Genomic DNA, 23,513 nt, shown 5'->3' with positions numbered 1-23,513 from the left:
ATCTCTCCTTTATATGGAAGCTGTTTCATACCCCTAATAATTTTTGTTGCCCTTCTCTGTACTTTTTCAAGTTCTAATATATATTTTTTGAGATGGGGCCACCAGAACTGCATTCACTATTCAAGGGATGGGAGTACCATGGTATTATATAGTGGCACTATGATATTTTCTAACATTGCTAGTTTTTTGACTGCCTCTGCACTTTGAGTGAATGTTTTCAGAAAACTATGCACGATGACTCCAAGACCTTTCGGGAGTGGTAACAGCTAGTTTGGACCCTATCATTTTGTATGTATAGTTGGGATTATGTTTTCTAATGTGCATAACTTTTCATTTATCAACATTGAATTTCATCTCCCATTTTCTTGCCGAGTCACCCAGTTTTGTAACTATCTTGAATAATTTTGTATCATCTGCAAAATTTGACACCTCACTGTTTACCCTTTTCCAGATCATTAATGAATATGTTGAACAGCGCAGGTCCCAGTACAGATCCTTGGGGGTACCCTGATATTTACCTCTCTTCACTGTGAAAACTGACCATTTATTACTAACCTTTGCTTCCTGTCTTTTGATTAGTTACTGAACCATGAGAGGACCTTCTCTTTGCTTAAGAGCCTTTGGTGAGGGACCTTGTAAAAGGCTTTCTGAAAGGACAAGTACACTATGTATTAATTTGATCACCCTTGTCCATGTGCTTGTTGACACCTTCAAAGAATTCTAATAGATTGGTGAGGAATGATTTCCCTTTACAAGAACTGTGTTTGCTCATTCCCAAATTATTATGTTAACATATGTGTCATAATTCTGTTCTTTACCACAGTTTCAACTAATTGGCAAATCTAACTTTAGTACCAAGCAAATCTGTAATTGCCAAGATCACCTCTGGAGACTTTTTTTAAAATTTGGGGTTACATTAGCTATCTTCCAATCGTCTGGTACAGATGTAGATGAAGTACAGTTCACCGCATTTATCAGGACCTGTGTTAGTTTATGGGAATAATTTCAGAAGTTCTAATAGACTGAAAAAGCAGTGATCCATAATAATAGCTGCAGCAGGTAGCAATAATAAGGACAAGTGGGTGCAATTAAGCATATGCATTACATGGACTTGTTTCTCATCATTCCAGAGTGATCTGTGTTGTCAAGTTGAATTTCCTTTAGTCTAGTAGATAAATATTTAGGTCAATTAGTACAAGAGAAGGTTCTTTATTGGACTTGGCCATCTCGTGACTGTAATCATTGTTTTCTACTTGATTTGCCTGCCATTAAAATAAATACTGAGAATGCAAACTCAGTGTCTCATTGTAGAGTGTGTGTGCGAGAGAGAGAGAGAGAGAGAATGACCGAGAGTCCTTACTGGAGGCAATGTGCCTTGCTTTTGACCAAATGAATTTGGAAGACTTCCGATTTTCTGTGCTTGTCCATTTTGCTTGCATTTTACAGAGGGAGGCCAGACGATGGAGGAAGGAGAAGATGCTAAAGACAAAATAAAACACAAGGAGTGGTCTACTGTTTAAATATGCCTTCCAGAGGGAATTTTCTGAAGACTCTCATTTCATACTTCTGTAACTGCCTCTGGAGACCAGGTCTATGCCTGAAAGTGAAATAGGCCTTGCGACCTTGATCAAAGCTGTGGAAAAATGTTGCATCGAATGCAATGTAGTTAAGTCAACCTAGCCACACCCACCCCTTGTAATTGCAGCTAGGTTGATGGAAGGATAGCTACTGCATCTCAAGGGGGTGGATTTACTACAGCAATGGAAAACCCCCTTCTGTTGCTGTAGCTAGTGTCTACACTAAAGTGGTATTGGTGCAGCTGTGTCACTGTAGTGCTTGGAGTGTAGACGGGAATTTTCTAGCTCCCGGAACACTGAACTTAGCCTCCGAGATGCTACCCTTTGGACTACAGCAACAGTGGCTCTATAGCCTCCACATACCATCTCCCAGACTGCTTAGGATCTTGGGTGGGGACAGAATAGACTGGAAAGGCCTACCAAAGCCAGCGGGGAGCACTGGATGGAGTGATTTATATAGGCAATTTGCTAGGCCAATGAGAAGTGAGGGCTGCTCAGTCTAAGGGGGTGGGGATGGGCGAATTCAGGCTGTCTCAGAGACAAAGGGACTCATTCAGATTTCAGTTTCAGGCTGTTTGAGTTTGGAATACTAAAACATCATTGGCATTTCTAAACATTATAGACAACAATTTCCTAACTCAAAAAGCATTGCAGCCACCCCAGTGGAATACTTTATCTTAACAAATAAAGAAGAACTGGTCACCTCTCTGAACCTCAAGGGTTCTTGGCCATATGCCATTTAACATTTTTGTCAATGATCTGGAAGAAAACATGAAATCGTCACTGACAAAGTTAGCAGAAAGCATAAAAAATTGGGGGAGTGGTAAATAATAAAGAGTACAGGTCACTGATTCAGAATGATATGTATCACTTGGTAAACTGGGCACAAGCAAACAATATGCATTTTAATATGCTAGCATAAATGTATACATCTCGGAACAAAGAAGCAGTCCATACTTATAGGATGGAGGACTCTATTCTGGGAAGCGGTGACTCTGAAAAATATTTGGGGGTTGTGGTGGATAATCAGCTGAACATGAACTCCCATTGGGAGGCTGTGGCCAAAAGGGCTAATGTAATTCTGGGATGCATAAACGGGAATCTCGAGTAGGAGTAAAAGTATTATTTTACCTCTGTTTGGCACTGGTGAGACTGCTGCTGGAATACTGTGCCCAGTTCTTGTGCCTACAATTCAAGAAGGATGTTGATAAATTGGAGAGAATTCAGAGAAAATCCACAGGAATGATTAAAGGATTAGAAAACATGAAAGAGTTCAATTTATTCAGCATAACAAAAAGCAGGTTAATGGATGACTTGGTTGTAGTCTACATGGGGAACAAATATCTAATTATGGACTCTTTAATCTAGCAGAAAATTGTATAATAAAATTAATTGAAGCTAGACAAATTTAGACTGGAAATAAGACAAACATTTTTTAACAGTGAGAGTAATTAACCATTGGAACACTTTAACAAGGGTCATGGTGGATTCTCCACTATTGGCAATTTTAAAATCAAGATTGGATGGTTTTCTACAATATCTGCTCTATGAACTATTTTTGCAAAATTCTCTTGCCTGTGTTATGCAGGAGGTGAGACTAGATGATTACAATGGTCCCTTCTGGCCTTGGAATCTATGAATCTATGGAGCAGAGAGAGGAGCAACTGTCAACTCCCATTCCTCACACAAAAGGAGACTTTGAATTATTGTGGGATTTAGTATGTGGTCAAGTTGTGCCAGCCCTTCAAAAACCAGCAATCAGGGAGGCAGAGAACCAATCCACTACTGACTACCTAGAGCCAGCCAAGACCTCCACATGACTCCAGATTAGGGATCCAGGAGAGAAACCGGTCCCAGGGGTGAAGACACAATAAGGGAAGCCCTTTCTTTTTGTCAAGCTCTCCAACATTCACAGTGCTGCAGCACTCATCACAGGATTTATCCTCTGTGCCCCATCTGCCTGTAAAGGTGGTAGGCAGGGAATGGGGGTATATGTGCAGTGGGGAATGTAGGGAGAAGGGGAATTTGTTATATTGTTGATCTAGTATTTTAGTTCATCTTAATCCTTTCTTTGCCTAGAGCCTTTGTTTCCTGTCTCCAGTCAAGTCCCCTGTGTTATATTGTTCTAATCTGAGTGTGGCATTTAATTGGTGGGGTATTGTGTTTTGTTATCCATGTGCTGGGTTATATTCCTGGTGAATAGGGAGATGATATTAGTTATTTTCCCAATGGACAGCACCTCTTGTGTCCCAGGCACAGAGAGGAGTCACCTTGCATGGAGGCACCAGGCTGAAATAAAGGACCCAGGACCTAACCCCTGCGAGGAGTGGAGAGAAGCCTCTCTTATTAGTGAGCATGAGGGAAGAAGTTTAAGCCAGGCCTTGTGGGAGGGACTACTCTTGCTGCTAGCATAGACTAGTACAATCAAAACAAAAGCAATATGTCTGGATACTAGTGAGGACTATTAAACCTAAATTTTGTGTCATTTGTTTGAAGTGCAATCAAATGGGTTATGAGGACACAATACAGTTCAGTACATCTTAAATTTAAAAATTAAAGGTCAAACCACACTCTCAGTCACAAAGATATTTTATTTTTGCTTCCCCCCCCTACTTTTTCTCTCTTACATCTTACCTCGTTAATTTTATAATAGCGAGCAGGTACATTTGGGAAAATAAGTCCACCACTAAAAGACAAATGCCTAGATTTGTTGCTATGCTTTGGCTGCTTTTTGCTATCCCAGTTGATACAAAACAGCTGTAAACCCATCTTAACCTGCCAGGTAAACTGGGTTTATGGGTGCTTTTGCATCATTAGAGAAATGCAAAACAGCAGGCGTGTGCTGCTGAATCTGGCCCAAGGTTTATATTTACCATTTGCTAAAGTATTGTATCCCGCCCCGCCGTTTTATTTCACATTCCCTCCGTCCTGTAGAGTTACGCGTTTACAGATAATATGACATTTAGGTGGGGGTACCTCAGCCCACCTCTCCCCTGAGCTTTGCTTTATATCTTATGAGGAAAAAATCACTTTCCCTTCAGATCTTGTCCTTTTCTACTCATTCCTGCTGTATTATAGAACACTCAAGATTGCATAGTAACCTCTATTCAAACTCATTGAAATGTGTCTCTGTGCCTTACCTTGCACCAAGGACAGGCACATAGATCTCCTATTTCCTTCTTCGGTGCACATAGTTTTCTTTGGAATTGTGCTTCCATCTCTATGACCAGCTAGCTCCATGGGCTGAAGAAGGGTGTTTGTGTGTGTGAGAGAGACAGACAGAGAGAGATTATGGCTCTGCTCCTTATGTATCCATCTTTGGGTTACTGACACCCCTCAGGAACTCTAGGAGGAGTGGTTTTCCCAATGCTCTTTTCTTTGTGTAAGGGATGCCTCACCTTAGCTCACCCATACTATAGCCAGGAATAGTCTGGTCCATAATCATTAGTGGGAGCTATTGGACTGAACACTGGAAGCACTTGAGCCCTTGCACAATGTGTACAATTTAGGAACATGAAGTACTCTATCTCTCCCTGCACTATATGGCAAGGGACTTCAATGGAACTCAAAAATCTGTGATGCTCATTCAGCACATCAGTGGGTGCATCGATTCTGAGTGTACTCTTCTCTGGTACTTAGGGCACTAATGTGCATTATTCTCTTCATGCTATCTGTGAACCAGGCACCCCATGTTGGTCACAGATGGGGGATACACAGTCTATACCCAGGGACTTGCCTAGATATGGCCCACGTTTCCCCTGGGTTCATCATCTTCACAATATTTCACCAAAGGGGGACATGTATGGCCCCTGCCAATAGATAAGTACTTGCTGGTTACCATGGCTATTGCAGGATTTATGTACATGAAATATTTTAAGAGTTATGTAACATGTAGACTAATGTATTCCAAAGCGGCTGAAAGTTGAGCTGGTCACTTGGAGCAGTGTGGTTCTGAGAGCTAACTCAAGGAAAAGTCAGAATAATTAGCATCTTTTGACCCAGCCCAGCCAAATGTTGACAATCTTGACAAGTTGGAGGCTTGCACCTTTCCAAAACACAAAAGAGCCCGGGAAAAAGATCTCTAATAGGGAACCATCAGGAAGTGAAGTTAACCAAATGCCCTGGGTATGAAAAAAGACAAAAGGCCGGGAACTGCATAATAGAAAAAATAAGGGTGCAAGATGGCATCTATTATAGAGGTAACACTCAGCCAGTATGAGAGTCTCATGAAAAGTGGATCCCAGCTATCTTGACTGGACAAGTGCTGTTCAGACTGACTATTGGGTGAGAAAAAAACCTGATTAGGCAGGAAAGGGTCTTGTTAATAATTATAGGCTCTAGATTGCATTTGATATTTTTCTTGTTGCATTTTTTCTTCATGTTTCTAATCCCTATACTTACTTCTATTTGAATCTTTGTCTTAAGCTTTGTCAAATAAACTTGTCTTTGTTTTTACTATAGACACGACTAAGTGAAGTGTGCTAAGGTTAAACTAAGGCAAAATTAGTGAACTGGCTTTCATGAAAGCAACAAATCTGTGTGCATTGTGGGTGTTCAGAAGTTGAGGGACTGGCACTCGAGTGTAACAAAGTGGGATGTACTGACAGGTTGGAGGGACCTGTGCCAGAGCAGAACCCTGGGGGCTAACTATCTCCATAGATTTAGCCACAGGTTGTTATCTTTGCTTTGTCCCAGGGACTCACTTAGGGGCCTAAGGACTGGGGTGTACAAATTGCTAGCCTGCAGAGGGAAAGAGCAGAGCTTGTGGATTCCAGCCTGGGGGTTGTTGTTGCCAGCAGCTGATAGTTTTGGGGGAGTTTCCAAGGGTGGGCAAACAAGGCTGGTTTGTGTTATAAGCAGATAGTAGCAATTCACCCTGTGCAAGTCATTTAACCTCTCTATGTTCTAGTTTTCCCACCTGTGTAACGGGGATAATAATACTTGTTAGGCTTCATTAATAATTGTAAGTATCTTTTGTGAAACTTTTTTCTTATTACAAAATTTTTCCTGGAAAATTTAAAACATTTTCAGATTTTTCAACAAAGAAGAAAAGCTGGAAATTTTTCAATTTTTTTGTTTTGTTTTTTCCCCCTTTTATCTCCTTCCCCACCTTTTTATTCAGCCAAAGTGGGACCTTAAAAAAATTAATTAATTACAATGGAATATATGGATTTTGCATGGGGGGGGGGGAAGTGACAGGGTAGGCAGTCCCACACCATCGGATAGGTCTAGCTGCAAGACATGATAACACAGTAGCCAATGGTCAAAAGGTTACATAACGTCTCCACCCATTGTTTTAATGGTAATAAATTAACATTTAGTATTTAATTAGTACTTTAATAAATGTATTAGAATAGAATATATGTTGAATTTAATTTGTGGTTTATAGGAATGAAGTAGCTCCTTTGATTGTTTCATAGATACATATTTAGGGGTAAAAGCAAAGAAACAGTGAAAGTATATGGCAATAAAGATTGTTTTTTAAGTTGCTTATTTGTGTTTTAAGGCAGGCATTGGTTTCTGGGAAAGGGAGGTGGGAGGAGGCCATATCTTATACTGACATGTTCCAACCTTTTATAAACTCAAGGTTGGATGTGTGGGAAGAACATCTCCCTACAGAAGAAACTAACACAACAAAAACAGGGCTTCTTTATTCTATTTTCAACTTTGAATAAGACACAATTATTGCCCCTAATATTTGGCGTTTTGCTGACCAGACATATTTTAACAAAAACAAGGTTATCTTTGGTTATTCTGCTTTTTCTTAGCTAATCATTATTTGCTAGGCCTCTGACCTCTTGACCAAACTCTGGACTTTGAGCCTGTACACAAATCCATATACCAGGTTATTACATCAACAATGGATTTTAACCCTTCAAGGGGTTAAGAAAAAATGGGGAAAGGGAAACAAACCCCTTTGCTTTCAAAAACCCTTTTAAAAAACAAAAACAAAAAAGAAACTGGAACATTTTTAAATGTTTCCAAAAAGTCATTTAGTTGAAAAAAGTTTCAAATGAAACTTTTCAAATGAAAAAAAAAATGTGACTAGCTTTAATAACCTCTGTATCACAAAGCATGGTGAAGTTTGATCAATTAATGTTTGTAAGCGACTATAAAAACATGAAGAGCCATGCAGGAGCTGAATATTATTGCTTAGCAGGTCAAGTAATCTGGGTGCTAGCAGCCATTAGAAATAATTAGGTTCCTTGCTCCCTAAAGAATACTGAAGTTTCAAGGAGAGGAAGATCATTATTTTTGTATATTAACCCTAGAAATGATAAAAATTTTAATTGTTTTTAAAAATCATCCTTTCAAATGTGAAGGAAACTACCGGTATTACCAAAGTGGCTTCTTCTCTGTTTTCCACTCCCTCTGGCTCATTATGAAATGTTTGTAGTCTAGGTCTTCTTTGAGCTGGGATTGCTGGAGGTTTATGGCCTCTGGTGCATGAGTATGATACTTGTCTTTGCTTGAGAGAGTTAAGAGAGTCACGAAGTGTCTGGATTTATGCCTGATGGGTAAAAGAGCTAGTATGGGGAATATAGGGGGAGGAGATGCAATGATAAAAAGCATGGCTGGTCTCATATTCACATGATTATTTTTTATAATTCTTTTTGTATGAATTCAGTGCCTCTGAGTGGTCATTGAAATGAGAGATTAGCAGCATTTGTGTTACTCCAGTGAATACTTGCTTCTGCTAAGCTACTACTTGCAGCTGACTTGGACTAACAGTAATTAATCAGTACTCGGATGCCATCATCTTTATGTACCATATATAATATGAAGGAACACATTTTGTCATGACTAAATTTAATGTGGTTGAGTCAGAAAGGCCTAATTCTGCTCAGTTATGCTGGGGTAAGTAAAGAATAACTCAGTTGAAAGCAATGCAGTTACAGTGTGTGAGAACAGCATCAGATGCATTATTCTTACCTTGGGGAAGGCTTCTAGTGAGTAATCTTATGTATTTAGATTGTAAAATTTTTAGACAGGTATTATCTTTTTGTTATATGTGTACAGTGCCTAGCACAAAGGGCTGTGATCCTTTGATTGGGGGCCTCTGTGCACTACTACAATACAAACAAATAATAATGATAGCAGGAAACACTTTCTCTACACTATATTATCTGTAGCCATGCCACCTTGGGCTGTGATCCTGTTAGATCACACAAGGTCAGGAGTTGAGCTGAATCCGTATTTAGACGTGACGCCTCCAAGAAGCAGTGATGGCTCTGCAATAAGTGGTGTAGGCGTTTCAGTAGCTGACCCTCTTCCATCAGAGTTCATGCCAATCCAATACCCCAATTTTAGAGGGCACTGCTGCTGGAGATGGAGCCTTTCTGATAAGCACTTATGGTCATTAATGATTCCATGGTCTCATATGTAAAAATAAGATTGTTAACTCTGGTGTCCTGTTTGAGGCCTCTACAAACTATTGCTACCACAAAACAGGTAATTATATTCCACACACTCACACATGGTTTCAACTGGATACGTTGTTCTTCATTTCATGGACTAAAGCTGTTGTGTGCTGTCAAGCAGTAGCCTTGTTCCACCCCAGAGGTGGCTGCATTTAAATGGTGGTTTAGGGATCTCTGTGTATCCTTTATCTACCTTCTAAGGATGTTATGTAGTTTAATTAATATTTGTAAAGTGCTTTGTGCTCCTCAGATGACAGTTGATGTGGAAATGCACAGCATTATTATTCCATATCATATGCAGAATTTTTCATACGTGTATATACCATTTCATAAAGTTACTCTTGGCAAAAGCATTCTCTTTGGTTACAATACCACGTGAAGTTGTGCAGTAGCACTAATCAAAACCAATTTGAAGAGGTTAAGGATTTCTTTTGCTAATTGAAAACCATCACTGTTTGACATGGAGATATTCATTATTCAGACAATTTACTCACACATGACTAATACGGGTTAAGAATTCTCAGTCTTGAAATTTGCAAAAACCTAAAAGGTCAACACCAATCCTAATGCAAAGGAAACAAAGGCTAAAAAGCTGGCACTGCGATTCTAACAGCTGGCAGCCAACTTGTAGATTCTGCTTGACTTGAGAATCTGTCTGCCAGTTCCCTGCAATGCTTCTTAGGTCAGGAAGAACAGACACAATAATTAGAAAAGGGATTTGAGATCTCAGGTCACTACCAGCAGACAAAAGTTTGCCCTTTGATGTGGCTGATTGTGGAAGGGTAGACTGGGGGGAACCTGAAGTGTTATTGCTGCGTTAGTGACTGATTTGTGCAGTTGGAAATCTTGAAGTAGGGTTGCACTCTTTGATATATAAGGGTTTTCTCTGGTTTGGAGAAGCCGGTTTGAGAAAGAGGTGAAAAAAGCACCCAATGACTCATTATTATTACCAATAACTCATTCAATTAGTCAGTCACTTCATTTTATAGACCTCCCTTAGTACAAGCACCCTTCCAGAGCATTGCACCATCAACTAGAGTTCATGAGCAAAGCACAAGCACAAAATAGAAATCTAAGCAAATGCTCAGACAAGTATATAATACAGAAGATGCAACAGCAGTCAGGGTCTCTCATTCTCAGATACAAAGCTAGATATTTCTAGAGGCAGATTGAGTGGGAGTGGGGTGCACAATTTACCACCACTATTGCAGAGAGCAGCAAATTGCAACTCATTGAGACAGCAATGGCATTCCCTCGCCTATGGGTTCTGGTGGGGAGGGAAGCTTTCATTTGTGGTTGAGATACCATAGAAGTGTCACCAACAGAGATTAACACTACTGCTATTGTTGTAGTATTACAACTGATTTCAATGAGACTCCACCAAAATCAGGGCCACCTTGTGCTAGGTCCTGTACAATCATACAGTGAGACACAGCCACTGCACCAAAGAGGAAACAGAGGAACAGAAAAGCAAAGTAATTTGCCTGGGGTCACACAACAGTTGAATGGCAGAGCTGGGAATACACACTCAAGGTATGTCTTCATGAACATTTAGTTCATGGCACACCGGGTCTGAATCTACCCTATACTAATGTGCTACAGACCAGCTATCAATGTGGACTCTGTTGATGTACATTAACAAACTGTTAATGCATTTTAATCTAGTTGTTTCAAAGAGAACCAGATCAAAATGCATGAACAAACTGTTAATGCATGTCAGCGGAGTCTACATGGACCGCTGGTCTGTGGCAGGCTAGTGCAGGGTAGATTCACACCCCAGCTGGCCACAAACTAATTGTTTTTGTAGACAAGCCCTAAGGCTATGTCTACACTATCACTTTTGTTGGTATAACTTATGTCGCTCAGGGGTGTGAAAAAAACCACCCTCCTAAGCGACATAAGTTACACCGACATAAGCAACGGTATGGACAGCGCTATGTCAGTGGGAGAGCTTCTCTTGCCAATGTAGCTATCGCTGCTTGTTGGGGGTGGTTTAATTATGCTGATGGGAGAGCTCTCCCATTGGTACAGCAATGCTGCTGTAAGCTCTCTAGTGTAGACATGGCCTAAGTTTTCTTACTCCTTGCGTAGTGCTCTATCCGCTAGATCATACCGTCTTGATCAGCACATACTCTACCCTATCCTCTGCCTATAGCTCTTTTCAGAAACCTTCCCCCACTCCTCCAGGCACACCTACACTTGTGGTATTATGCTAGCTGGGTTCAGGGTGCCTCTAGGTGGAGTTTCTGCTGTTGGGACCATGAACCTTGAGTTATGATCCACTGGGATTTCTTACACACACATCCATATTCATTCCCCATTATCTCACTTGGTGTTGTAAACTCTACATAGTGTCAGATCTTCCATGGGTGAAAATTGACCTAGCTCCATTGTTGTCATTGAAGGCATGCTTCTTTACAGCTACTGGGGATCTGGCCCATAATATCATCTCCCTTTAATTATTTCTATAATCTACTCATGTCTTCATTATAATTCTGTCTTGTAACAGTCTAACAACTTTTTTTTCCCTTAGATTCTGGCTTTTGTTGCCAGAGGCACAGTGAGTGGGAAAGCGATATAGAGGAGCTGGATTAGCTGCGTGAAAGCGTCATGAGTCATTCTGCCTGCCAGGGAGCAGCACACTCAGCGGCACTTGTTGAGAAATGTCCAAAAAAATAATTGTGCATTACACTTAGTTTCTGCTTCCAGGCACTGCCAGGTGTGCAGAGGGGCCAGGCCCTGGGCCATACCTCCAGCTGCATGTCTGCTCATGTTCCCTGTGCACTAAGAGAGCACTGCTAGGTATATTAGCGTGCACAAAACACCCAGCCTAACACTGCTTCAGTGGAGCATAAAATGACCATTGTAGCCGGTGCCTCTTCTAGCGCACACACCTAGCGCATGCCAGAGCTTAGGTCTATGTTTACATAATTTTTCTTCCTAAAAAATGTCTTCCTGGAAAAATCCAGAAAACATAAAGACATTAACATAAATGTTGTATTATCCAGTGTTGTTCGATAGATATATACATACATACTTACTGTAATAGTCCTGATCTTTTGTTTCTGTGTATTTATGAAACATCATTAAAGGGATAGAAAATGTCAGAAGATAATAGTTTTCTACTACTAGATAGTACAAAACACTTATTTTTCAAAGCAGCAGCTATTGATTTTTGTAATCATTTTCTCTTTAAATGAGCTAATTTCTGCTATTTCAAACTAACAAGATTATATCTATCTTTCTGTCAAACAGATGTTTGTATAGTGGAATGATTGAGGTTTCATTTGTGTCAGTGAAGCATTGTCACATTGTAGCCAGATTTTGACGGTTTTGGGGAGAGAGAGAGAGAATTGTGTGCTTCTGGCTATAACATGAAGCTTATTTGGAAAAGTAGGATTTAATTTATCATTATAAAATGTATTTTAGAAGAGTATAGGCTTGTGTCAGAGTAGCAGCCATGTTAGTCTGTATTCGCAAAAAGAAAAGGAGTACTTGTGGCACCTTAGAGACTAACAAATTTATCTGAGCATCAAATAAATTTGTTAGTCTCTAAGGTGCCACAAGTACTCCTTTTCTTTTTGCATAGGCTCGTGTGTAGTTCAAAAGGATCTTTACTGTAAAGATGCACCCAGCATAACATTATTTTTTCATAGAACTGTAGGGCTGGAAGAACCTTGAGAGATCGTACCATCCAGCCCCCTGCACTGAAGAAGGCCCAAATCCTAGATCATCATGGATACGTGTTTGTCTAACCAGTTGTTAAAAACCTCCAATGATGGGGATTCCACAACCGCCCTTGGAAGCCTGTTCCTATGCTCAACTATCTTTATAGTTAGAAAGTTTTTCCTAATATTTAACCTAAATCTCCCTTGCTGCAGATTAAGCCCATTACTCCTTGTCCTGCCTTTAGTGGACATGGAGAACAATTGATCATCATCTTCTTTATAACAGCTCTTAATATATTTCAAGACTTTTATCAGGTTCCCCTCAATCTTTTCTCAAGACTAAACATGCTCAGTTTTTTTAAACCTTTTTTTATAGGTCAGGTTTTCTAAACTTTATATTATTTTTGTTGCACTCCTCTGGACTCTCTCTCCAATTTGTCCACAGCTTTCTTAAAGTGTGGCACGCCAGCTGAGGCCTCACCTATGCTGGATAGAGTGTTTTACATATGGCACTCCTGTTAATGCACACCAGAATGACTTTAGCCTTTTTCGCAACTGCATCACATTATTGACTCTCATTCAATTTGTGATCCCCTATAACTTCCAGATCTTTTTCAGCAGTACTACTGCCTATTCAGTTATTCCCCATTTTGTATTTGATTATTTTCTTCCTAAGTGTAGTACTTTGCACTGGTCTTTATTAAATTTCATCTTGTTGAATTCAGATCATTTTTCCAATTTGTCAATTTGAATTCTAATCCTGTCCTTCAGAGTGGTAGCAACCCCTCCCAGCTCAGGATCATCTGCAAATCATAGAATCATAGAATCCCGGGGTTGGGAGGGACCTCAGGAGGTCATCTAGTCCAACCCCCTGCTCAAAGCAGGACCAATCCCCAATTTTTGCCCCAGATCCCAAATGGCCCCCTCAAGGATTGAACTCACAACCCTGGGTTTAGCAGGCCAATGCTCAAACCACTGAGCTACAAGCGCACTCTCCACTCCTTTATCTAAGTCACTAATGAAAATACATAATGGTACTAAACCCCAGACAGACTCTTGTGGGATACCATTAGATAAGTTGCCGTCCTATGAGTATGTTCTTTCAACCAGTTTTGTACCCACCTGCTAGTAATTTCATCTAGACTACATTTCCTTTGTCTTCTTATGAGAGTGTCATGTGAGACTGTGTCACAAGCCTTACTAAAATAAAGATACAGCATGTCAACAGCTTTCCTCTTATCTACTAGGCCAGTAAACCTCTCAAAGAAGAAAATGAGGCTGGTTTGGCATGATTTGTTCTTCACAAATCCATGTTTCCATTACTTATCACCCTGTTATACTCTAGGTGCTTACAAATTGATAGCTTAAGAATTTCTTCCATTATCTTTCCAGGTATAGAATTTAGGATGACTGGTCTGTAATTCCCCAGATCCTCATGGTTCCTTTCTCCTTTTTGTTAATTTTAACAACTAACATTAACAACAAGGGGGAATGAACTCAAGCCAAAATAGGGATAGAACAGGTTAAAGAATATTTAAATAAATTTTGAGGTATTCATGTTGGTAGGGCCTGATGAAATTCTCCCTATGATAATTAAGCGACTAGCTGAAGCAATTATCTTTGACAACTCATGGAGAACAGGTGAGATCCCTGAGAACTAGAGAACTCATGAAGGACAAACATAGTACTTATCTTTAAAAAGGGGAACCAAGAGGACCCAGAGAATTATACACCAGTCACCCTATATTTGGTACTGGAAAAAAGACCAACAATTTCCTTCATCTTTCTCCTAATGTATTTACAGAACCTTTTTTTATTGCCTTTATGCAGGACCGACTTTAGGCACCAGCAAAGCAAGCACGTGCTTGGGGCTGCACATTTCCAGGGGCGGCATTCCGGCCAGCCTTTTTTTTCCAGGGCAGTTGCGCTCTTGGAGCTGTGTCACTTAGAGGGGGCGAGGGCGCCGCACCCCTGGCTGCAGTGGGAAGGGGAAGCTCCAGCCCTGGGATGCTGAGCTGCCAGGGTCCAGCCGCTACCTGGGGAGGAGAGGACGAGTCCTGCTGGGGAGCCGGGGCTGCACCACCTCATCTGTGCACTGGCTGCTGCACTGCCTTGTGCCACCCCTTATATTGGGGCTTCACTGCGCGGCTGGGCAGGGAAGAGGGGAAAGCCCCTGCAGGCCCTGGGAGAAGGTGACGTCACTCCCTCCGCTTCCAGCGCTGCCTGCAAGCCCCAGACCAACCTGAGTTAGGGGTGGCAAATTTTTTACTTGGGGTGGCAAAAAACCTATAGCCGGCCCTGCCTTTATGTCCCTCACTAGGTGTAACTTATTTTGTGCCTTAGCCTTTCTGATTTTGTCCCTTCGTGTTTGTACTACTCTTTTGCAGTCATCCTTAGCAAAGCAATTGTCATAAATATAAAGGGAAGGGTAAACCCCTTTGAAATCCCTCCTGGCCAGGGGAAAGCTCCTCTCACCTGTAAAGGGTTAAGAAGCTAAAGGTAACCTCGCTGGCACCTGACCAAAATGACCAATGAGGAGACAAGATACTTTCAAAAGCTGGGAGGAGGGAGAGAAACAAAGGGTCTGTGTGTCTATATGCTGGGGTTTCTGCTGGGGGTAGACCAGGAATGGAGTCTTAGAACTTTTAGTAAGTAATCTAGCTAGGCATGTGTTAGATTATGATTTCTTTAAATGGCTGAGAAAAGAATTGTGCTGAATAGAATAACTATTTCTGTCTGTGTATCTTTTTTGTAACTTAAGGTTTTGCCTAGAGGGGTTCTCTGTGTTTTTGAATCTAATTACCTGGTAAGATATCTACCATCCTGATTTTACAGGGGGGATTTCTTTATTTCTATTTACTTCTATTTTTATTAAAAGTCTTCTTGTAAGAAACTGAATGCTTTTTCATTGTTCTCAGATCCAAGGGTTTGGGTCTGTGGTCACCTATGCAAATTGGTGAGGCTTTTTATCCAACATTTCCCAGGAAAGGGGGGGTGCAAGTGTTGGGAGGATTGTTCATTGTTCTTAAGATCCAAGGGTCTGGGTCTGTAGTCACCTAGGCAAATTGGTGAGGCTTTTTACCAAACCTTGTCCAGGAAGTGGGGTGCAAGGTTTTGGGAAGTATTTTGGGGGGAAAGACGCGTCCAAACAGCTCTTCCCCAGTAACCAGTATTAGTTTGGTGGTGGTAGCGGCCAATCCAAGGACGACGGGTGGAATATTTTGTACCTTGGGGAAGTTTTGACCTAAGCTGGTAAAGATAAGCTTAGGAGGTTTTTCATGCAGGTCCCCACATCTGTACCCTAGAGTTCAGAGTGGGGGGGGAACCTTGACAGCAATTTGTCAGGAATTCTACAAACAGAAACATGTTTTGATTTTCAGGTCATTAAAGAGCTCCTGATAGCAAGAGAATAGCAAGAGGCCAATAGGACTATCTTTTCTTCCCATCAGAATAGTTTGCGGTTGAACCTTTAATATTGTCTCTTTGAAAAAAATGCCTGCTCTCCTGAACTCCTTTTTCCCTTAGATTTTCATCCCATGGGACCTTATCTACCAGGTCTTAATGACATATAACTCTTTGGAGGCAGTGACTCTCATTTTGTTGTTTGTACAGCATCTTGCATAATAGGGTCCTGATCCATGATGGGGCTTCTGGGTGCTATGATAATGTAAATTAATAATTTTTCTGAAGGCAGAATTTCTCTCTTTTCCCTCATTACATATAATTTCCGCCAAATATATTTTTCCAACCCTGTAAGATCTCAGAAAAGGGCCTGATAAAGCAAGCCGTTATTCATTACATTATGACATTGAGCCCACTGAGATTCATTCATGACATTTAAGTTCCTTGGGACAACTTGCACAAGTGAGGTTTTGAAGGATCAAGCGAGAATCAGTACTTTTCCCCTACCACATCAACAAACAAAGCAAACTATTTCTTATTTGAAAAGACGACTGCCTGTTTCCATAATTTCCTCAATAGGAAATGCACAGTAGCTGATATTAATACTGTTTACCATTCAACTCATGTTCTTTGTTTATTTAAATTTTTTATAAATTTTTCCATTAACAACAAATATATCAGAATCATCATAATGCATAAAGTAAATAAGAGAGTTAGAATAAAGGGAGGGAGGGAAAGTGACATATCTTAGACCTCTAAAAAGTCCGCCCAAATTGCTTTGCATTTTTCAGGCATTCCCTTTCCATGAAATGCTAGTCATTGTTCGCTGCAAGGTCAGCCATATCAATGAGGTAGGCATCTGTATTTGGTATCATTACAGTTCTTCATAAGCAGTAATTTGTTCTCTTTGAAATTATCTCCCACTTCAGAAATTCTGCATTCTGTTTCACTCATCTGTCTGGGTAGAGCTTACAGTGCACTCTGAGTCTCAGTCACGGTGGCTTGTGGGGTCGAAACTGCAGGTTTACCTTCAACACTATCTGCAGACACCTGTTGTAGTATCACCGTCGGCTGTGTTCCGTCAGGCAGAGGCACTGTTTGGTTTGCAGAAGGCGTGGAAGCAGAGCTCTATTTTTTCAGTGCTTTAAGATTCAGAGAGGAAATGCAGAGCTAAAGGGTATCTTAGAGGTTTCAGGAACCAGGTGCAATATTTCTTGGGGTTGGATGGTGGATTTTAGGGGATGATGTTTGGAGAGTCCCTGTGGGCTGCATCAATTCCCAAGCAACCTGCATCAATCTTGGTCACCGTGTCCTGAACTCACATTCTTAACCTTTTCCTAAATTCTTTATTCTTTCAATATTCTGTCCCCAGTTCTGCATGTGAGAGTTGTCTATCTCCTCTAGTAGCCCACCATATCAAATTTAAATTTCTCTTCTTTGCTTTAGGGCTCTAAGTGAGTCTACTCCAACCTACATCTCTTATCTCATCTAATCATGTTCTCTTACCAGCTACATGCTGTCAATGGGACCTGTCTCAATGTCCCATTTGTCTCCTTCTCTCACTCTATATTATGCTTTTTACCACATTGCTCTTCTGCATGGAATGCCTTTTCCATACCAATTCACCACACTCTCTGTATCTAAGTCCAGCCTTAAAGATTGCTTTCCCCATTATATTCAAAAGTAAACCAACAATAATCAAACAAATAAACAAAAATTACAAGTTTCCTTCTCCTTTGGGTTTCCCAGAATGTCTTGTCTCCTCTATCTTTTAGCACATAAGCTCTTCAGACCAGAGAGTAACTTCATTTTGGCCCCATTTGAGAAACAGTATTTAAGCACATGCTTCACTTGAAGCACACGTGTTCTTAAGAGCTTTGCTGAGTAGGACTGGTCTGCTGAATTGGAGCCTGCAAAGCACTGCTCTTGCTAGCGTTATCCAAGCATGTGCTTAAAGTAGAGCATGTAAATAGTCCCACTAAGCCAATGGGACAATTCAAGAGCTGAAAGTTAAGCTCATGCTTAAGTGCTGCGCTGGATTGGGCTAGAGAGTTCAGCACTTTGCAAGATCAAGGCAATAGTGACTTGTAGAGAGCCAAGCACACTCTTGCTGTTTCACATGTAAGACAGCATAATAAATAAAATAGTAATGATAAATCATAATAAGAAATGAAGTCCTGACAATGGAACTGCTCTTGCTGCCATTGAAGTGTATCCTTTCATCTGTTTCCCAGTTCTTCTTATCTTTCTTTAAAAACCCTACTAAATACAGGATGAAGGTGTTGGAATCAGCTAGAGATGTGAAACCGCTCTTCCTCTGTCTGAAAATAGCCTTGACCCATGTCCCATTTTATTTCCTCTGATTTGTCAGAAATCCACCCTCAATTACAAATGATAAGAGAACTAATCAGGTACATATTACATTTAGCCATCGCTTGTCTGAAAGACATTAAACTCTAGCTATACTTACAGTATTTCCAAAAGTATTTCTTTTCATGCACACTGTTATTGCAAGTAGTTAGTGTAATTAAGGCAGGAGTTTAACAGTGTTCAGAGATTTAGCACTTTTGCAAAAACCTTTTACAGAGCAGTTCATCTCCCTTTTCCCCCCACCATAGATAATATTGCAGCTTTTTGTTGGTGGTGTCATTCACTGTATATAACCACTCAATATTTATTGTTGACCCATGACTGGTTGATCTGATGTTACTCTTAATTCCAGTATCAGCTTTGGACTTAAATAGATGTTCCTGGAAAGAAGCCAGGGTTTGGTTTTAAAATTTTGGCTCTGATTTGTGTGAGATTAACAGCATCTATTTTAATGTTTTTGGCAGATGGAAAAGCCAGTTACAACAGAAGTTATCATGACTATAAATGTATATAATTTTGCATAGTCTAGGATTAAAAAATGCACAGAGTAGAAGCTAGAAACATGTTCAAACCTTTCAGTTTTATTCCCAGAACTCAGATACACGCACCATTATGAGACAATTGTTAGCTGGAAGAATATCCTGGCTGACATACAAATGAAAACACCCAGCATCCCAGTTGCTTTAGAATACTATTCTGTACTGCCACAATAAGTAGTTTTTGTAGTGGAGACGCATTTTCACATTCATAATTTATGCCTTTGGAGAGGCAGTTAAAGTTGCATATAGTTTTCTATCAGAAGTCCAATTTTGTCTCTTACCATGCCAAAACTGAACTTAATATGTTTGTAATTAGCTCCACTGTCATTCTCTTTTTAGAGGAGAACTGCATGAGGAGGTGGGGTAAGGGTAGGAGTGGGCGTGGGGTCAGAGGGTAGTTGTAGGCACTTGGGGCAGGGGTGATTAAACCAAACACTAGTCATATAAGAATTTGAAAAATCATAAATTTTCACATTTGGAAAAAAATCCTTAATTTTTTTTTGGCCACCCCGTAACGTGACAACACCACATCCTAGAAATGCCATATTTATGTCGTTTTGGTCTTCATAAGAGTAACGCGTTTCCCTTTTTTGGGGAAAGTTTGCTGGGTAAATGTTGAAATTATTTGTGTTGATCCAAATCTGTGAGAAGTCAACAGAGGTTGTAAACTATACAATCATGCTAAATGAAGTTTGGGAAATCTGTAACTTTTATTCTGCAGACTTTTCAATGTTTGCAGTTGAGGGATACATGTGTTTCTATATAGATATTATACCTACATAAACTAGTTTTCAGATATATAGCCTTAGACTGCAGATTCATTAAAGTCCATATTTGCTCTGGTGTAATATATGGGGTTAAAGCTGTCTGCAAGTGACAGCTGCAAATAGCAAGTAACAACTGCATGGAAGGAACTCCTTTGGGGGATACAATTACATCAGGCACTTTCTCCTGCTGACTGTCATGGTCACAGATTCAGTCTGTGTAGCAGCCTCTGTATCCTTCAGTGCTAGGAAATTCTCAAGCTAGACAGCCAGCTTTGAGAGGGGAGGAACATCTTTTGATTCTTCTTCTATCAGTCTGTTGTATTAGCAGTCTGATCTTCAAGTAATGTCAGATGAGCTCTGCAGTCAATAGGGCAACTCTCATGTTTCAATCTTTCCTGGTCTGTGGGCTTGAATCAAAGGAGGGCACAAAGGTTGAGGGATGTGGTTTTGTCTTTGTTCTTAAAGTGCTGTTTCAATGTTGATGGATTAGTTTTGTTCTGTAAGAGCTGAACTCAGGTGCAGATTCTATAAGTATCCTAGTGTCTTAGGAGTAAATCAGTGCTTCAAGGTACAGCCTGTGATAGGGGATGCTTGCTAAGGCAGTGTAGAAATTCACTGCCCTAGTTGATGCTTAGTGGGGTATCACAGGCAGGCACAGTGGACCCAGAAATGTAGGGGGGGTGCTCCCCACTGCTTGGGCCAGCTCTTCTGGTCTGTGATGGAGATGTTTATGAAGCAGTTCATTCTTGTACAGGGGATCTGATAGCTAGTGCTAAAATTCAGGTTCTCTTGATGGTTTCCAGTTTAACTATTTAGTCATGACACAGGATGCTCAAAGTCAGGTATATTTTTTGGTGCAATCCCTTTTATTTACAAAGTCCTGTTTCCCTGAACACTGTAGAAATCAACAATAGGAGCCAGTTTTTTTGCTTAGGAATCCCTGAAACCTAATTCTCTAGTGAATTCTGTGCCCAAGAAGCTTTGTCTCTTTTTTGCTGCTCTGAGTACCTCTCACTACTGCTTCTCTCACTTTCTTCTGGCTTACTTCCTAGTTTCTCTACCTCTGACCCATATCCTACAAATCTGAGCTCCAAAGCCCTGCCTTTGCAATCAGGGAACCTCCTGTTAGTTTACTTAGATTGTTTGTTTGTTTTTTTTCCCCTCAGGTCTTATGTGGCCCATTGCCTTAAGTGGTGGCTTCTATTGTTTTCAGTTATCTCACTACATAAAATAGGGTTGCCAACTTTCTTCTTGCACAAATTTGAACACCATTGCCCTGCCCAGTCCCTTCTCTGAAGCCCTGTCCCTTCTCCAAGGCCCCGCCCCTCTCACTCCACCCCTCCTCCCTCTGTCACTCTCTCTTCCCACCCTCACTCACTCATTTTCACTGGGCTGGGGTGAGGGATTCAGGATGGGGCCAGAAATGAGGAGTTCAGGGTGCTGGAGGGGGCTCCTGGCTGTGGCAGTGGGTTGGTGTGATGTTCCCCTCTCGTGTTGTCTGGACCAGTGATCGGCTAGGCCTCTCCAATCCTTGACTCCGGGAGCCAGCCTTACCCTGCTCTGCTGTGAGAACCCCCACTCCTGGGCTGTTCACACACAGCCTCTGGCATGTAAACTGCAAGCATATGACACTAGCCAATATCTCCGGTCCCAGGCACAACCCTGGGAACCTCTGTCTTGCAGTGTCCAGTTATGCCCACTGGACAATGCAAGCTTATATGAGTTTGTCAATTTAACAAAGAAATTGATATGTACCAGGCTTGTTCTCCCAAGGGGAGTCTGACATACTGCAAACCAAATGCACTGCTTCAGGTAGAACAAACAAACAGATTTATTAACTATAAAGGTAGATTTTAAGTGATTATAAATCAAAGCATAACAAGTCAGATTTAGTCAAATGAAATAAAAGCAAAATGCATTCTAAGCTGATCTTAACACTTTCAATGTCCTTAAAAACTTAGATGCTTCTCACCACAGGCTGGCTTTTCAGTCAGGCTCTCCCCTTTGATCAGCATTTCAGTCACTTGGTGGTGGTGGTATCTGTAGATGTAAGTGGAAGAGAGAGAGAGAGAGAGCATGGCAAAAAGTCTCTCCCTTTTATCGTGTCCTTTCTTTCCTCTTGGCTTTGTCCCACCCTCCCCTTCAGAATCAAGTAAGCATTGCCTCATCGAAGTCCCAAACTGCCTAAAGAAAGGGGGTAACTCCCTTGAGGGTCTAACAGATTCTTTTGTTGCTGACAGTGTCCATTATTCCTGTGAGGCTGGGCTGGGTTTGTCCCATCCATGCTCTGATGAGGTGTGAGCTGCCCCTCTGTTCTTGGAGAGTTTTTGCATGGGCTTGCTTTAAGCCATGAGGGATACATTTTCAGCCTCATAACTATATACATGAAATTATAACCTATAACATTACTGTAACAATTACTATAACAACCATGCTCAGTGCATTATGAGCCTTCCGAAGACACCCAACATGACAAACTTTGCATTGGAAATCACACAATCATTTTATAAAGATGAACATGGGGATGTAGGGTGTTCCCACGAGGTACAGAATGTCACAGTTGGGATGTGGGAGGGGGTGAGGGCTCTGGCTGGGGGTGCAGGCTCTGGGGTGGGGCCAGGGATGAAGGGTTTGGAGTGCAGGAGGGGGCTCTGGGCTGGGGGGTGAAGTCAAGGATTTGGAGTATGGGAGGGGGCTCCAGGCTAATGCAGGGGGTTGGGGTGTGGGAGGGGATACAGACTCTGGGCTGGGGGTGCAGGTTCCGGGGTGGGGCCAGAAACGAAGGGTTCAGGGTGTGGGAGGGGGCTCTGGGCTGGGGCAAGGGGGGTGAGGGCTCTGGCTGGGGGTGTGGGCTTTGGTGTGGGGCTGGGGATGAGGGGTTTGGGGTATAGGAGCTCTGGGTTGGGACCAAGGGGTTCAGAGGGTGGGAGGGGGATCAGGCCAGGAGCAGGGGGTTGGTGCAGGGGGATTAGGGCTCTGGCTGGGGGTGTGGGCTCTGGGGTGGGGCTGGGGATGAGGGGTTTGGGGTTCAGGAGGGTGCTCTGGGCTGGCACCGAGGGGTTCAGAGGGTGGGAGGGGGATCAGGGCTGGGGCAGGGGCACAGGAGGAGGTCAGGGGTGCAGGCTCCGGGCGGTGCCTACCTCAGGCAGCTTCCAGAAGCAGCGGCATGTCTTCCCTCAGGTTTCTAAGCAGAGGTGCAGCCAGGCAGCTCTGTATGCTGCCCTGTCCACAGGCACCGCCCTTGCAGCTCCCATTGGCTGTGGTTCCCAGCCAATGGGAGCTGCGGGGGCGGAACTTGGGGTAGGGGTGGCATATGGAGCCCCCTGACTGCCCCTACACATAGGAGCTGAAGGGAGGACATGCTGTTGCTTCCGGGAGCCGTGCGGAGTAATGGCAGGCAGGGAGCCTGCCTTAGCCCTGCTGTGCTGCCAACCGGCCTTTTAACAGCCCGGTCAGCAGTGCTGACCAGAGCTGCCAGGGTCCCTTTTTGACCGTGCATTCTGGTAAAAAAACTGGACACCTGGCAACCCTAACATAAAAGTGTCATGACCCCCTGTCTCAAACCGAGGCCCAGGGTAGCAACCACACTCCAACCTTCCACCTGGCAGCCTGCTGACAATTGCTCATCTGGGACCCATGAAGCCCAGCCCCAGTGTGAGGATTCACCCCTGAGGTCCAATTGGCAGAGTTCCAGACTGGCTGACCGGTCCACTGGCACTACGTAAGTCAGCAGCAGGAACAGGAAGATGTCTGAACAATCGGGTTCCAC

General features: G+C 42.0%; 1 long non-coding RNA gene across 2 annotated transcripts in view; it reads left to right on the top strand.

Moving 5' to 3' along the window:
* Window positions 1-23,513, top strand: part of LOC311519023 — a 182,070-nt gene that overhangs the window by 10,896 nt on the left and 147,661 nt on the right. The window contains exon 3 of one of the 2 annotated variants that reach the window (XR_014711182.1): window positions 1,447-2,904. The exons of the other annotated variant lie outside the window; for it this stretch is intronic. This is a non-coding gene — a long non-coding RNA (uncharacterized lncRNA). Of the gene's footprint in view, window positions 1-1,446; window positions 2,905-23,513 lie in introns of those variants that run through there. 2 annotated transcript variants of the gene reach the window in all.

This window comes from Lepidochelys olivacea, assembly GCF_965140295.1.
Source record: "Lepidochelys olivacea isolate rLepOli2 genome assembly, chromosome: 3".
Taxonomy (NCBI): Eukaryota; Metazoa; Chordata; order Testudines; family Cheloniidae; genus Lepidochelys; species Lepidochelys olivacea.
Note: the sequence above shows the minus strand (reverse complement) of the source record. Positions and strands in the feature narration are given on the sequence as shown.